Below are 13,557 nucleotides of genomic sequence, written 5' to 3'. Positions count from 1 at the left end.
GCTTGGCCTTGCCAATAGCTACCCATAGTCACCACCCCATCCGTGGGCTCAGGAACAAAAGGGATCCAGGCTGCAGCTGAAGCCCACAGGATGTGCCTCCCAGCCTTCCCTCGGGGACCACAGAGAGGAAATCCAACCAGTGTGGCATCTTCACAGCTGGGGTGACCCTGAAACATGTGATCACCATCTGTACCCTCAATGCTCTGTAGCCCAATCACTGGTCACATCTCCCTACCTTCCCAGTCTGATGGCTATGCCTCTGGAGCTCCCACCACCTAAGCCAGATGTTCCCCTAGGCCTCAGGCTCCAGGCTGAACATTCCCAGAACTGCCTTCATGAATTCAAACGCAGTTATTTCCCAAGGTCAGGGCCTCCTGGGTAGCTCTCTTGAGAAGCTGCTGGGTTGTGGGTTTTGGCATCGGAGGTCGGCGTGATGGTCTCCCTCCTGCCGAGGTTACCTGAAAACCTTTCCTCTTGCACATTTTTATTGTAAACCCTCATTCCATCCAAGCCCTGACCCTCTAGCAAGTTGCATCCACCTCTCCTGTTCCTGATGCCAAGGACCCGTGTCCTGAACTCCTCAGGATTCTCTGGGGTCTTTCACACGCGGATCACTACTTGCTCCTCCCCTCAGCCATTAACTGAGGTGACGTCAGCATCCCCTCTGGTGATTCATCTGCACCATTGGCCACTTGGACCAGCTTCTCCATGGACCTGCCCCTTCATATCAGCCCTTTGCTGCCACTGTCATGAGTCTGACCATATCTGGAACTTGAAATCACTAGTTAGAGAACCACCTTTTCTTTTCTTTTCTTCTCTTTCTTTCTTCCTTCTTTCCTTCCTTCCTTTCTCTTCCTTCTTCCTTCCATCCTTCGATTTTTAGGGCCACACCTGTGGCATGCGGAGGTTCCCAGACTAGGGGCCAAATCAGAGCCACAGCTGCCAGCCACAGCCACATGGGACCTGAGTGGCATCTGCGACCTACACCATGGTTCAGAGAAATGCCAGATCCCAGACCCACTGAGCAAGGCCAGGGATCAAACCCACAATCTTCATGGATGCCTGTCGGATTTGTTTCTGCTGAACCACAATGGCAACTCCCCTCCATTTCCGACTTGAACCTTGTCACTTCCCACCTGCTCAATTACTCACACTGGGAGCCCATGCTTACTTTATTCACTCAGTCATGAAACAAATACGTATTGAATGTCTACGATTGGACAGGTACCCGGCTGACACGGGGTCACACAGTGGCAAACAGGGAGAAGCATGTTCCTTACCCTCACGAAGCTTATGGTCCACAGAGAGGAGGGAAGATGCTCAGTAAATGTTCTGCAGCCACATGGCCTCCTTGACGATCCTGGACACACAGGAAGTGTCCTGATGGAGGGTCTTGTATCCTCAGTTGAGCCCTGCCAAGAACGCTCCTGCTGGCTTTACCTGAATGCCTCCTCCTCCAATTTTTACAGGATATATATTCCTAATCAGTCCACCCCTACTCTATTGAAGGCTGCAAACCCCAAACAGATGCTAGAGGATCTCTTTGCCGCTTATCCTATTTAATTTGTTGACAATAATCACCATATAATATACTCTCAGGTTCCCTTGTCCGTGAGCTTATTTTCTGTCTCCCCCCAGTAGATTATAAGCTCCATGAGGTCAAGGATTGTGTTGGCTTTGTCCCTCTGCGTATCCTCATGACTTAGGACAGCTGCATAGATGCACGCGCTCAAGAGTGATGATTATTGAATAACCCATTGAATCAATATACGGGTAACCCAAATTGTTTTGCCAAGGAGAGTTCCTGGGGGCAAAATCCATGACACCCTCTCCGCTTAAATCCTTTTCTGGAATGCTGTGGGACAGAGGAAGTAAATCAATGCAGGAGCAAGCCATTCATCTTTCTCTATCATGCAGATGACCGGCCAAATGTCTTCAACCACAGTGACCCTGGTGAACCCTTCCATAAAGGGCAAGCAGCCAAGCAAAGAATTAGAGAAGGAACACACGGCCTCCTGGACTGCAGATCAGTGAAAAAGGAGGTGTCCTGAATCTATTATGGAGGAGCGATTAAGTCCAAAGTCATTCCACTTTGTTAGAAAAGAGAGGAGGGATTCAATCAGGGGTCTGGAGGAGGGGGTTCATGTAGAAGAACCAGACTCTGCTGGGGAAAAGTCAGGGGCTAAGATGATCCTTCTAGGGAAGGATGGGGTGCATAGTCCTGACCCCAGATTCTCAGGCAAGAGAGGGGCTGATGGTGCATTAGGATCTGAAGAGCATGTGCAGCCCCGCCAGGAGGGAGGCCAGCCCCAGGATCTGAGAGAACGGAATTGGTATTCTGCTCACTGCTTTCTGACTGTCCTGGCTCCAGCAGGAAAAGCATTTTACACTCCTAGGAAGATGAAGTGTGCCAAATACCACAAGGACACGGAGCGAAACTGAATGGAGTCAGATAATGAAAAACATAGCCTAGAATCCAGCCATTTCTTTTCATATCTAAAGCTGTTAAAGTGTAAAACAACCTAATAATAACAATCAAAGCAGAAGACATACCATTGTGTGAGTGAATGATAGTATTTAACATGAGGAAGAAATAAATTGAGTCAAAGAGCAGCTGCCTCACTGAGGCTCCGGGGTCCGGCGGGGAGGGAGAGGGGATATAGCAAGAAGCTGGTACAGGGGACTCTGTGGAGGAAGATGCCTCCCTGAGAAGTGAGCAGTCAGCACCCTGCTAGGGCCCCATCCTTGGCTCAGAGGCATTCCCGAAATTGTCCACTGAAAGGAGCCTGGGGTTCTGGGGAGGAGGCAGACTCAGACTCAGCCTGGAGCCCAGCCTGCAGCCCAGGGTCTGGACAAGAGTGTGGGTGAACTTGCAAAGACATTGTGGAAACCTGGACACCCAAGGACCAGAGGCCCTGGGCTGGCAGGAGGCCTGAAACAGAGAGGAAACGTGTTCCAGGGACAGATGAAGCAACAGGTCAGAAGTGAGGAAGGAATTCGACACACACTGAGAACACAGATCTGGAAGTCAAGGCTCGGGTTTGAATTTCACCTTGGCCATTTAATATTTGTGGGCCAATTACCCTCTCAGCGCTCCATTTCTTCATCACTCAAGTGAAAATAAGGCCTAACTGTTGAGACATTTGTGAGAATTAAGTGATATATGTCAAGCAGAGTGCCCAGCACACAGAAATATTCCACACCGATGGCTCTCAAACCTGTGTGTATCATGATCACCCAGGGGGTTGCTAAAATGCATTCTTCTGGGTTCCACCCTAGGTCTGGGTACAAACCAGGTGATGCTGATGCTGCAGGTCCAAGGACCATCCTTTGAGGCCGGCACACTGCAGCAGGACAGTTAAGCAGGGGCATTCTGGGTGGGGGGGCAGGGTTCAGTCTGCAACTTGGAGCCATGTGACCATGGCCCACTTGCCCGATGCTCCAAGCCTTGGCCATCTCATCCCTAAGGTGGCCGAGCATGAAACCAGTCTCACGTCACCGATAAGGATGTACTACACTGACACACACTTGGAAGAGCACCCGGCACCTTTTTAAATACCCACAAATTCTCAGTTACCGCATTATTGGGTAATAGACACTCTGCAATTTCGGCTCTAGGGGGAAGATCGGTCATCACAGGTGAAGATAAGACTCAGGATGGAAAAGTGGGTACAAAATCAGAGCCAAGCAGAGAAGGAAAATCAGAGCGGAAACCATCTCCAAGCACTGATGGCAGTGCCCAGTGGCTGCTGGGCATGGAATTCCCAGAGCCTTCAACTGGTCTTCAGGGGTCCCATGGCCAAAAGGTTACTGAGATGGGTGGTGAGACCCTGGTGAGGCCCTTTGGGAACTCCCATAGGGCTGCCTGTCATGGGTGCTCCCGGAGGGCGTGGTCTCCTGACCTGGAGGGGCTGCCCCTTTGAACCCACCTGGGCAATAACTGAGCCACGGCTGGTGAGCATCTGTGGAGAAGAGAGTACAATCTCTTGCTTTCCTGTTTCTTTTTTCATTCCATCAAAACAGTTCTGCATGGTAACGGTCACCAAGTAGCCGCCTGAATAGCCTGAGACTCGGGAGAGTGTGGGGGAGGATGCTGTTAGCGGTGCCTGCATTCAGTGGACGTCTGCTTCTACAACATTTTTCAAGGGTTTTAAAATAATTGGGTAAAACCACAAACAGCGTCTGTGGTGTGCACTCCTGCCCTTGGTTTCTCGACGGAGGCTGGATTTCATATGTTCTCAATTGAGGCACACTGAACTCATTAATTTCCCCACTAGTCTTTTTATGATTTTTCTCGTCTTTGAAGTAGGAAGTTGCACAGCTCTAATATTGCTTTAAACCAGATCATAAATATTAAAATTACAAAACCCCTTATTGACAGTGGCAAATTTTACCCTAAATGTGTCTATCTAGCTCTAATGTTACCGTTAAAGAGAATTTCAGATTTAAAGGGTGATCTATAGATAGCTTCCTCCACTCTCTTCTTTGTCACCTTGGTCTGTGTTTAAATCATTTGCTTAACGAGTTTCTGGATCACATTGCCCCATAGGTAAGCCTGTACCACTGGTTTACCTTTATCACAGTAGACTGCTTTCTCTGCAGGTTGACCAAATACCATATATATCTCCCTGCTACTCTGGACATATCTGCCACTTTTTACATTATGATGCTTTTTTTTTTTGTCTTTTTGCCTTTTCTAGAGCCACTCCTGTGGAACATGGAGGTTCCCAGGCTAGGGGTCTAATCAGAGCTGTAGCCACCGGCCTACACCAGAGCCACAGCAATGCAGGATCCGAGCCGCGTCTGCAACCTACACCACAGCTCACAGCAACGCCGGATCCTCAACCCACTGAGCAAGGGCAGGGATCAAACCCGCAACTTCATGGTTCCTAGTCAGATTCATTAACACTGCACCACGATGGGAATTCCATGATGCATTTTTTTTCTCCCACCATCAGTGACCACTGCAATATCTTTTGCAAGAGCAATGACTTGTCCCTCCTGGGACAGCTATTAGGGGGTACTTTGGGATGTTTAATCAAGCACCTACATTAATTAGACAATTGTAGGGGTGAGGGAGTGTGGATTAAGCACTTTTGAATATCTATCCACTCTGATTGTTGCTGTTGTTTTTGTTTTTTGGCATGTGGAAGTGCCTGGGTGAGGGATTGAACCCACTCCACCACAGTGACCTGAGCTGCTTCAGTGACAACACCAGATCCTTAACCCGATGAGCTGCCAGGGAACTCCTCTATCTATGCTGGCAAGTGAAGGAGCTTGGGTTTTTGTGAGGATTCAACCATTTCAGAGGAAGGAATTGTAACTCCCTCCCTTTGGTTTGTGTCCCCTGGGTGGGAGTGAGGAGGAAGGGGCTGCTCCAGGCCTTGGAAGGCAATGGGGTTGGGCCAACTGTGGGTCATCAGGGCTGGGCACTCTGCATTGGAAGCATGAGTAATAGTAATCCTACCACATCCACCCTGTGATGGCCTTGTTATCTCTTTTGTGCAGATGAAGAGTCTGCAACTTGGGCCTGGGGCCAATCAGGGAGGCAGTGGCAGCAGGAGAGCCTTTTCTTACAAATTCCTTTGGTGGGTTTGGGAAACATGATGATGATGCAGAGATGAAGCCCTCGTGTCCTACTCTTGACTCACTGAAATAAATTTTGTTTTTAGTTATGCACCAGAAAGACTCAGTTTTAAAAAGGGAAGAAAAACAGTCTATCTGTTCCACTGAGCCCTTGTTCCTTCAACAGTCCCCACAGGGCCCGCCACTGTCAGGTGCTGTGGTCAACACTGGTGATAAAATGCAAGCGTGTGAGCCCTGCTGCTACTCTCCTGATCCCATGGACACAGGAAGCCAATGGAGCACTCAGGTAACAGTAAGCATTGTCACCACACAAAGTGCTGTGGAGTCTCGGAGGAAGGAAGGCCTGTCGCACTCTGCCTGAAGAAAGCCATCAGAGGTCCTCAAACTGGTAGCATTTGAGCCTAGTCTTTAGGTATTATTTTTTTGCAAGCGTTCCATAATTTATTTCACTTCTCATGTGTACATATAAGTTAATACTTCACATATTTAGGATCTTAAATTTTAATTTCCTCTGTCTCATGGCCAAATGGACATGAAATAATAAAGAAAATCAGCATTGTAAAAAGTGCTAGTGTGGCTTTAACCAGAGAAATGAGCCTAGCCTAGTGGGAGAGCTAGGGTGGGGGGTGGGGTGACCTAAGGGGAGAAGAAGTGAACCCAAGGAGGAGATGCCATGTCTGTGGTGAATCTCAAGCTGTCCGTGTGACTGCAGTGGGGTAGAGGATGGGATCCAGGACCAGATCATAAAGTCTCTAGGTAGAGGTCAACAAGCAAGAACAGACTCAAGAAGGAAGCACATCTTCAGAGAGGCTTATCCTTGCCCCAGCTTGACCCAGGCAGTGAGCAGTGGAAGAGAGTTCAAATCCAGCTGGACCCACCTCCGCATGCATCCCTTCAGGTGGGTCACCCCAACCTGTGAGATGGAGACATTGTGGGCTGTCAGAGCCTCAGAGAAGGGCCAGACATTCCACACAGTGTAGAACTGGCCCATCCTGAGCCTAAAGCAGAAGGAAGGACCAGCTGGACAATTCTCAACTGTCTTCAGGAAGCAGCCAAGGAAGGATCGGAAATGTTAGCCATCGCCCTTGTCCTCCGTGGAAGGAAACAGCTCAGAGGAGACTACTTCTCTCAACTGCCTCTCCCAGACCCTACCTCGGACAGGCGGACAGCTGGCTGCTCAGCAGGATCTGGGCCAGGAGCCTCCCTGACCAGGAGCAAAAGAGCACCGATCCCAGGGTCTCCTTTCCTTTCGGGTCTCTGGTTACTTGGGCTCTTGGGCTAATTCCTGGATTCACGGCACAGTGGCCATGACTGGAGAGGTAACTGAGTCACTGAGTTTCCCCTTGGCTTCCTGCAGAAATAATGTCTAGCCTGTTAAGCACCCGGCAACCACCAAAATGAGATGCCAAGAGTGGTCCAGAGTTGGCATAGATAGGGATCTGTCATCAGTATCTTCCTTCTGGCCTCCTCCTCCTTCTCTTTCTTTTCTTTCTTTTTTCTTCAGTCCCCTCCTGCTGGGTGGCTAACATCTTCTTCTTTTTCTTTTTTGGTCCCCTCCTGCTGGGTGGTTAACATCGGTGGGTGAGGTGAAGACTTCAGTTCCATTTTGTCCTCCTTCCCTCTCATCCCGGGAGCCTCTTTGCCAGAGACGTTTTTCTCGTCTGCCATCCTAATGATCTCTGTGCCACACAGGGCCCCTGATGCTGGTGCTGACAGGCTGCTCATTAGTGCTGGGTGCCACGTCAGCCGGTGGCATGCTGGAGCTCTGCTCCTGACACTCTTTCACAGAGCTGTCACTGGAGTCGTGGCTCCTGCCAGCTCTGGTTGAACTCAAGCTGTGATACCTCCAGTGCCAATTAGTGCTTGGGTCCCGCCTGACTGGGGAGGATGGCCTGTCAGGGCCGACACATGGGGACGAGGAGGGCATGGGGCAACGGGAGGGCTCCGAACATTGGCAAGGAAAGCGCTCCCATCCAACAGACACTTTGTCCTCAAGGCGGCTATCTTGGAAAGCTCTAGAAACGAGAGCTGGGACCACTGAATGGGTGATGGCCCCTTCACATCCAGCAGGAGAGCCGAAGTGGGAGATGAGGAGACTTGGCAGCTGGGCAGGTCACGCGGTCCTGCAGGAGAAGGTGGGGAATGCAGACAGGAGTGCCCACCTCGGGCCCTGGCAAGAGGAGGCTTCTAGAGCTGGGCCTGGTTTGCAGCCCAGTAGATACCGTCTTGCTCTAATTCTGCCCCCAGGTCTTTGTGTGGCCCTGGGAAGAAACCGTCCATCTCAGCCCCACTTCAATTCACCCACAGGGAATGGAGGGGAGAATTTTTTTTAAATATTTCTCTTTTCTAGACTGATATCTTTCTTTGTATTTTCAATTTTTTTTTAACCCATGAGGAGCAGCAGATTTTCATACACCGTTTGTTTGTTTGTTTGTTTGTTTGTTTGTTTTTAGGGCCCACCAGCAGCATATGGAAGTTCCCAGGCTAGGGGTCAAATCCAAGCCATATCTGCAACCTACACCTGATGACAACACCAGATCCTTAACCCAGGGATCGAACCTGCATCCTCATGGGTCCCAGTCGGGTTCGTCCCTGCTGAGCCACAACAGGAACTTCTCATATACTGCTGAATTCACTCTCAGAGCCCTTAAGGGTTTAGGGACACATAAATTTGGGAAGAGTAAATCAGCAAAAGGATCCAGTGCCCTGGAAGGGCCAGGTGAGTGACATATCAGAAATCACGAGCATGACAGCAGCAAGGCAGAGATGCGGGCAGAAGGGAGCTCACACGAGACCCACCTTCAGAGATGCCCCCAAGCTTTCTCAACCTCGGCAAAAGAGAACTTGCAAAGGAGTCACTCCTTCAAGCAGAAGTTGAGCCCTGACCCAGAAGCTTCCCCACCGGGGCGGGGTCGGGGGGGACTTCAGGAAAGGCTTGCAGATCCTGTGAAGACCAGAGACAATTTCCTGGAGACTCACCAGCAGAGTTTAAGCTGGAAACACACTAGCAACATCAAAGTGGAGGAGAATTCCTCAAGGATCGGGATGAAGTCTTTGAACTGGGAGAACGGCCATGGCCTTTAGGGCACCGGCAAACACAGGTGCTGTTCACTGAATCAACAAGTGTGTCTTAGATGCCTTCTAAGGTGCAGGGCACTATGCCAGGAGGGGAAGAATCTAAGATCATGGAGACCCAGGCCCTGGCCTCAAAGAACTCACAAATCAGGAATCAGGACATCTCTGTGGACTGAGCACTGGACTGTACTGAGTCCCCAGGCAACACCCAGGTCAGAGATGTTCTCTTAGCAGTCTTGGTGAGGTTCTTCTTTTCAGTGGCTTATTTAATGGAAGAAAGGCTGAGGTGGGGGCACCCAAGAGGGGTGCTCCATTAGGACCCTCAGTGAGTCCTGTTCCCGTAGGAATAGCAGGGCCTCCACCTGGGTTTCATAGTGGGCACCCTGGGATGTGGAAATACAGGAATCTCAGCCTTCTCTCTAAAGCTCTAACAGTCCAACAGAAGCTGAAAACATAACAGTTGGACTTTTAGAATAATTTTCTATGAAGTGTGAGGTCTTAAAGAGAATTTTTGTCTGGATATATGCCCAAGCGTGGGATTGCTGGGTCATATGATAGTTCTATGTATAGTTTTCTAAGGTACTTCATGGATTAGCAGTGAGAGTCTGCTGTGTAGCACTGGGGATTATGTCTAGTCACTTATGATGGAGCATGATAATGTGAGAAAAAAGAATGTGTACATGTATGTGTAACTGGGTCACCATGCTGCACAGTAGGAAAAAAAATGTATTGGGGAAACAACAATAAAAAAATTTTTAAAAAAGCATTTTTGAGGCTACTTTAAAAGAGATGCTATATCTGTTTTCTTAGAAGATCCAGAGGAACGGAGAGGAATAGGTGCACTTTGGGAGACAGAAAGGCTGAAGCATAAGGGCTGTGCTAAAATAAATTCCTGCATGCCTAGACAAGGACAAGACAAGAAGCAGAGGCAGGAGTGGGACCATCCCATTTCTAAGGGATGCTGGGCCCATGGCTGGTCCTTCAGCACCTGTGGTGCTAAGCCATGGAATTCAGAAAGGGGCCATTAGCACATTCCTGAAGCTCACAGTGGCATTTCTGCATGAGAAAACGAGATGAGCTCTTCCTCTTGAAGAGATCAAGGCCTGCACAGGTGTAAGCCACACCTGTATCCTTCAAAACAGGTGTGCAGGGAGGGCAAGTATCTATACAAAGCTAGGATGCCTTCTCCTTAAATCCCTGGGAGCCATATGCTCATGAAGGGAACTAAAAAGATACACAACCAGTAATAACAGGTGAAATATGATACTCATGATCTATGGCAATGCCAAGAGGTAGCCTGGGAAGTCTTCACTCTGTCTCCATCTAGGAGAAGGAAAACTGACTTTTTCTCCATCTGATGTAATATGCCAGGTAGACAACCTTCTGAGAAAGACCCCACCACCCTCTTCCCACCAGAAGATCAATCCTAGCTTCTGCAGGTCTATATGAGCCACCACTAACACAATGGTGGTTAACATTTCTATAGTCCTTTTCCACAGAGGAGGCAGTCAAAGCTGAGACCTTATGCTAAGTGAGATAAGTCAGACAGGGAAAGACAAATACCATATGATCTCAGTTATATGAGGAATCTACAAAAAACAAAGCAAAATAAAATGAATGTGAAAATCGAACCAAACAAAAACAAACACATAGATACGAAGAACAGAGTCATGGTTACTAGAGGGGAAGCCCTGTTGGGGGGGTTAGTGAAATGGGTGCAGGGGGTCTACTGTATGGCGATGGACGGAAACTAGACTTTTGGTGGTGAGCTCACTAGAGTGTGCACAGAAATCAAAATAGAATATTTTACTCATGGGGCTTGCATAATGTTATGAACCAGTGTTACCACTCTATATTTTTTTTTAAATGAAGAGGTTTATATAAGCTTATTGCAAGGAGCACCATTTGAGTTACGACAGAGGAAACTAAGATTTTTCAGAAAAGTACAGAACATGCAATGAAGCCAGCAAGGTTGCCCAGAGTGCTTGGCCCAGGTCAGCCCTCCATCAGGGGTTTAACAGGTGTGAGCGTAAGAATGACTTTGAATAAAACACCATCTGCCCACACAGAATGGGACGAGAGGTAACCGTGGCTCTCTGCCTTTGGAGCCTCTGCTCAGGTACAGCCTATCTTTTTCTCCAAGAAACCCCAACATATTGAAAATAAGCAGCTTCTCAGAAATATTTAGAGGGCAAAGACGAAGGTCTTGCTGCTAAGGGTCTGCAGCTTCCGTTCACGTTTGGCAGCCACTCAATGACAGCTTTGATCTCCCAATAATCAGTCACAGAGAAATCGGCCCCCTGGGAGCCCCGAGGTGATTAGTCACTGCTTGGCATGGCTCGTCACTTGGGATCTGGGGAAAGCTGCTCGTCTAAATTACTCTGATCCACAGGTAGATTCTGATTATCCTGCTCCTCTCCCCTTGATCCATCTTCTGTTTCCATAGCAGCTAAACCCCCTGTAAAAGAGAAGCATCTGGCCCAGGCTCAGGTAAAGTCCCCTGGGGAAATGAGGCGTCTGGCTTGCCAGGAAATGGGGAGGATTCGAGGGCACAGATGTGTGGACTTCAGCAAGAGGAATAGAGGGGGCGCCAGTGCCAGAGGGGAGCCAAAGAGGTGATAGAGAAGAGAGAGAAACAAGAGATTACCGTGTGGAATAAAATAATGAAAGGGGGAACCTGTGAGAAAAAGGAAAGTGGCAAACAAAAAGAGAAAGCATGAAAGGGCAAGAAAAAAATGAGAAAGAGAAAAGACAAGCACCCAGAAAAGGACAAAGAGCTGAAGGGCTGGGGGAGGGATGAGAAAAGACATCAAACAGGAGCCAAAAGGGGGTTTGCAGGAGGTAGGGTGCCGCACCTCCCAACAGAAGGAAAGTCCACCCATCTGGGATGATGGATGTCCTGCAGGTTCTAGAGGCACAGACGCCCCAACTTCCGGGTCACCGAGGACCTGGCACAAAGCAGTGATGAATGGCTGAATGGCATGACCATGGACCATAGATGAGGAAGTCTGTCCATTTGGACACCCCACCCTTGGAAGTGCCCCATGACCCCATGCCATCCCTAATGGTCTCATGCACAGCTGAAACCTCCACCTAGGTGATGGGAGGTCCTTTCCATGCCTAACTCATTTCCAGTTGAGAGACTAGCAGGCACACAAGCAGCTCTCCCTGATTCCTCTCCTCATGGTGGTGGTATCAGGAATGGTGGCAAGGGCGGCTCCCAGGACTTCAGGGCAAACGCATCGGAGACCTCACATCTTCTCTGGAAACCTCTATCAAGGCAAACTGTAACCCCGAGAGAGGGAATCTGGTACCTAGGGCCCACAGAGAGCCTGAAACTGTTTTTTCATTTTTTAATTTTCTTTTGTCTTTTGTCTTTTTAGGGCCCCACCCACGGCATATGGAGGTTCCCGGGCTAGGGGTCTAATCAGAGCTGTAGCCGCTGGCCTCTGCCACAGCCACAGCAATGCCAGATCCGAGCCATGTCTGCGACCTACACCACAGCTCACGGTAACGTCAGATCCTTAAACCGCTGAGCGAGGCCAGGGATCGAACCCACAACCTTATGGTTCCGAGTTGGATTTGTTTCTGCTGCACCACTAGGGGAACTCCCTGAAACTGTTTTTTTTGTTGTTGTTGTTGTTTTTGTTTTTGTTTTTGTTTTTAATGCTTGATGCAGCTGCCTTCTTCAGGAATGGAGGAGCCTGCCTGGGGTCAACAGACAGCCCTCAGCTGCAGTCCCTCATGGGAATTGTTCCAGATGAAGAGAGACGCCTGGCAAAGGTCACAGTCCTTGGATTGTGTGATGGGGACAGCACAGATTCTGTGATGGATTGCTGTGCTAGTATTAAAGGCCACCCCCATAACCTCAAGAGAGGACAATTCTGGAAGGTCATCCTATCCTCAAAACTCCCCACGAGGCCAACAGGGCTGTTCCACTGGAAGGCCTCACAATTCAACTTCTCCTGAGGCCCAACGCTGCCTCCCTCCCATCCCTTTCACACTGTGGATTCCAAGAGCAGGTCCATAAACTTCAGGCTCATCAATCACCTCCTTGGGATCCACTTTAGGGGGACTCCACCTGCAGCACCAACGCCACCAATCCCTGCAGTGCCTTTAGTGGCCTCATTTTTATTTATTTATTTTTATTGATGTATAGATGATTTACAATATTGTGTTCGTTTCAGATGTACAGCAACATGTTTCAGTTATATGTACACACACATATATATATATGGAAGAGGATCTGAAGGAGAACACAAATCCATGTTCTTTATATATATGTTATTTTATATATATGTTTTTTATGTATATGTTCACATATATATTCTTTTATATACCTTCTTTATATATATATGTTTACATATATACATATTCTTTTTCAGATTCTTTTCCATTATAAGTTATTATAAGGTCTTGAGTACAATTCCCTGTGCTATACACTACAGTCTTGTTTATTTTATACGCAGTAGTGTCTATCTGTCCTTTAGCATCTTTAATTTACACTACTTGGCAATGCATCTACCTTCATACAAATATACACACACACACACAAAAACACACACATACTTACATAAATATATTTCACATTAGATATAAGCCAGGAGATTAAGACTCTTTATTCATGTCTCTGCTCAAATGCCACCTTTCCTGACCAAACTTCTGTCAATGTCTCCTGCCCTATTTTCTCATCTGTATCCCCAACTATTATTATTATTTTTTTGGTTATTTGTCTTGTGAGAATGTGAGTTCACGAGAGCAGGGGCTTGTCTGATTTGGTTTACTGCTGTATCTCCAAGCGCTCAGTAGACATTTAAGAACAAATGAAATAAGTAATGCACCTTGCATAAAAGCAAGCTTAATAATAAATGACATCTTGCCTTAAGTTCTCAAAGT

The 13,557-nt window shown here is 48.2% G+C and overlaps 1 protein-coding gene across 5 annotated transcripts in view; it reads right to left on the bottom strand.

Moving 5' to 3' along the window:
* The window catches only part of NTM (neurotrimin), a 999,601-nt gene that overhangs the window by 119,764 nt on the left and 866,280 nt on the right, over positions 1-13,557 (bottom strand). The gene's annotated exons all lie outside the window — the stretch shown is intronic.

Source organism: Phacochoerus africanus, chromosome 11 (genome assembly GCF_016906955.1).
Source record: "Phacochoerus africanus isolate WHEZ1 chromosome 11, ROS_Pafr_v1, whole genome shotgun sequence".
In the NCBI taxonomy this organism is placed as follows: Eukaryota; Metazoa; Chordata; class Mammalia; order Artiodactyla; family Suidae; genus Phacochoerus; species Phacochoerus africanus.
The sequence above is the reverse complement of the archived record's forward strand: the minus strand, read 5'-3'. Positions and strand labels throughout refer to the sequence as shown.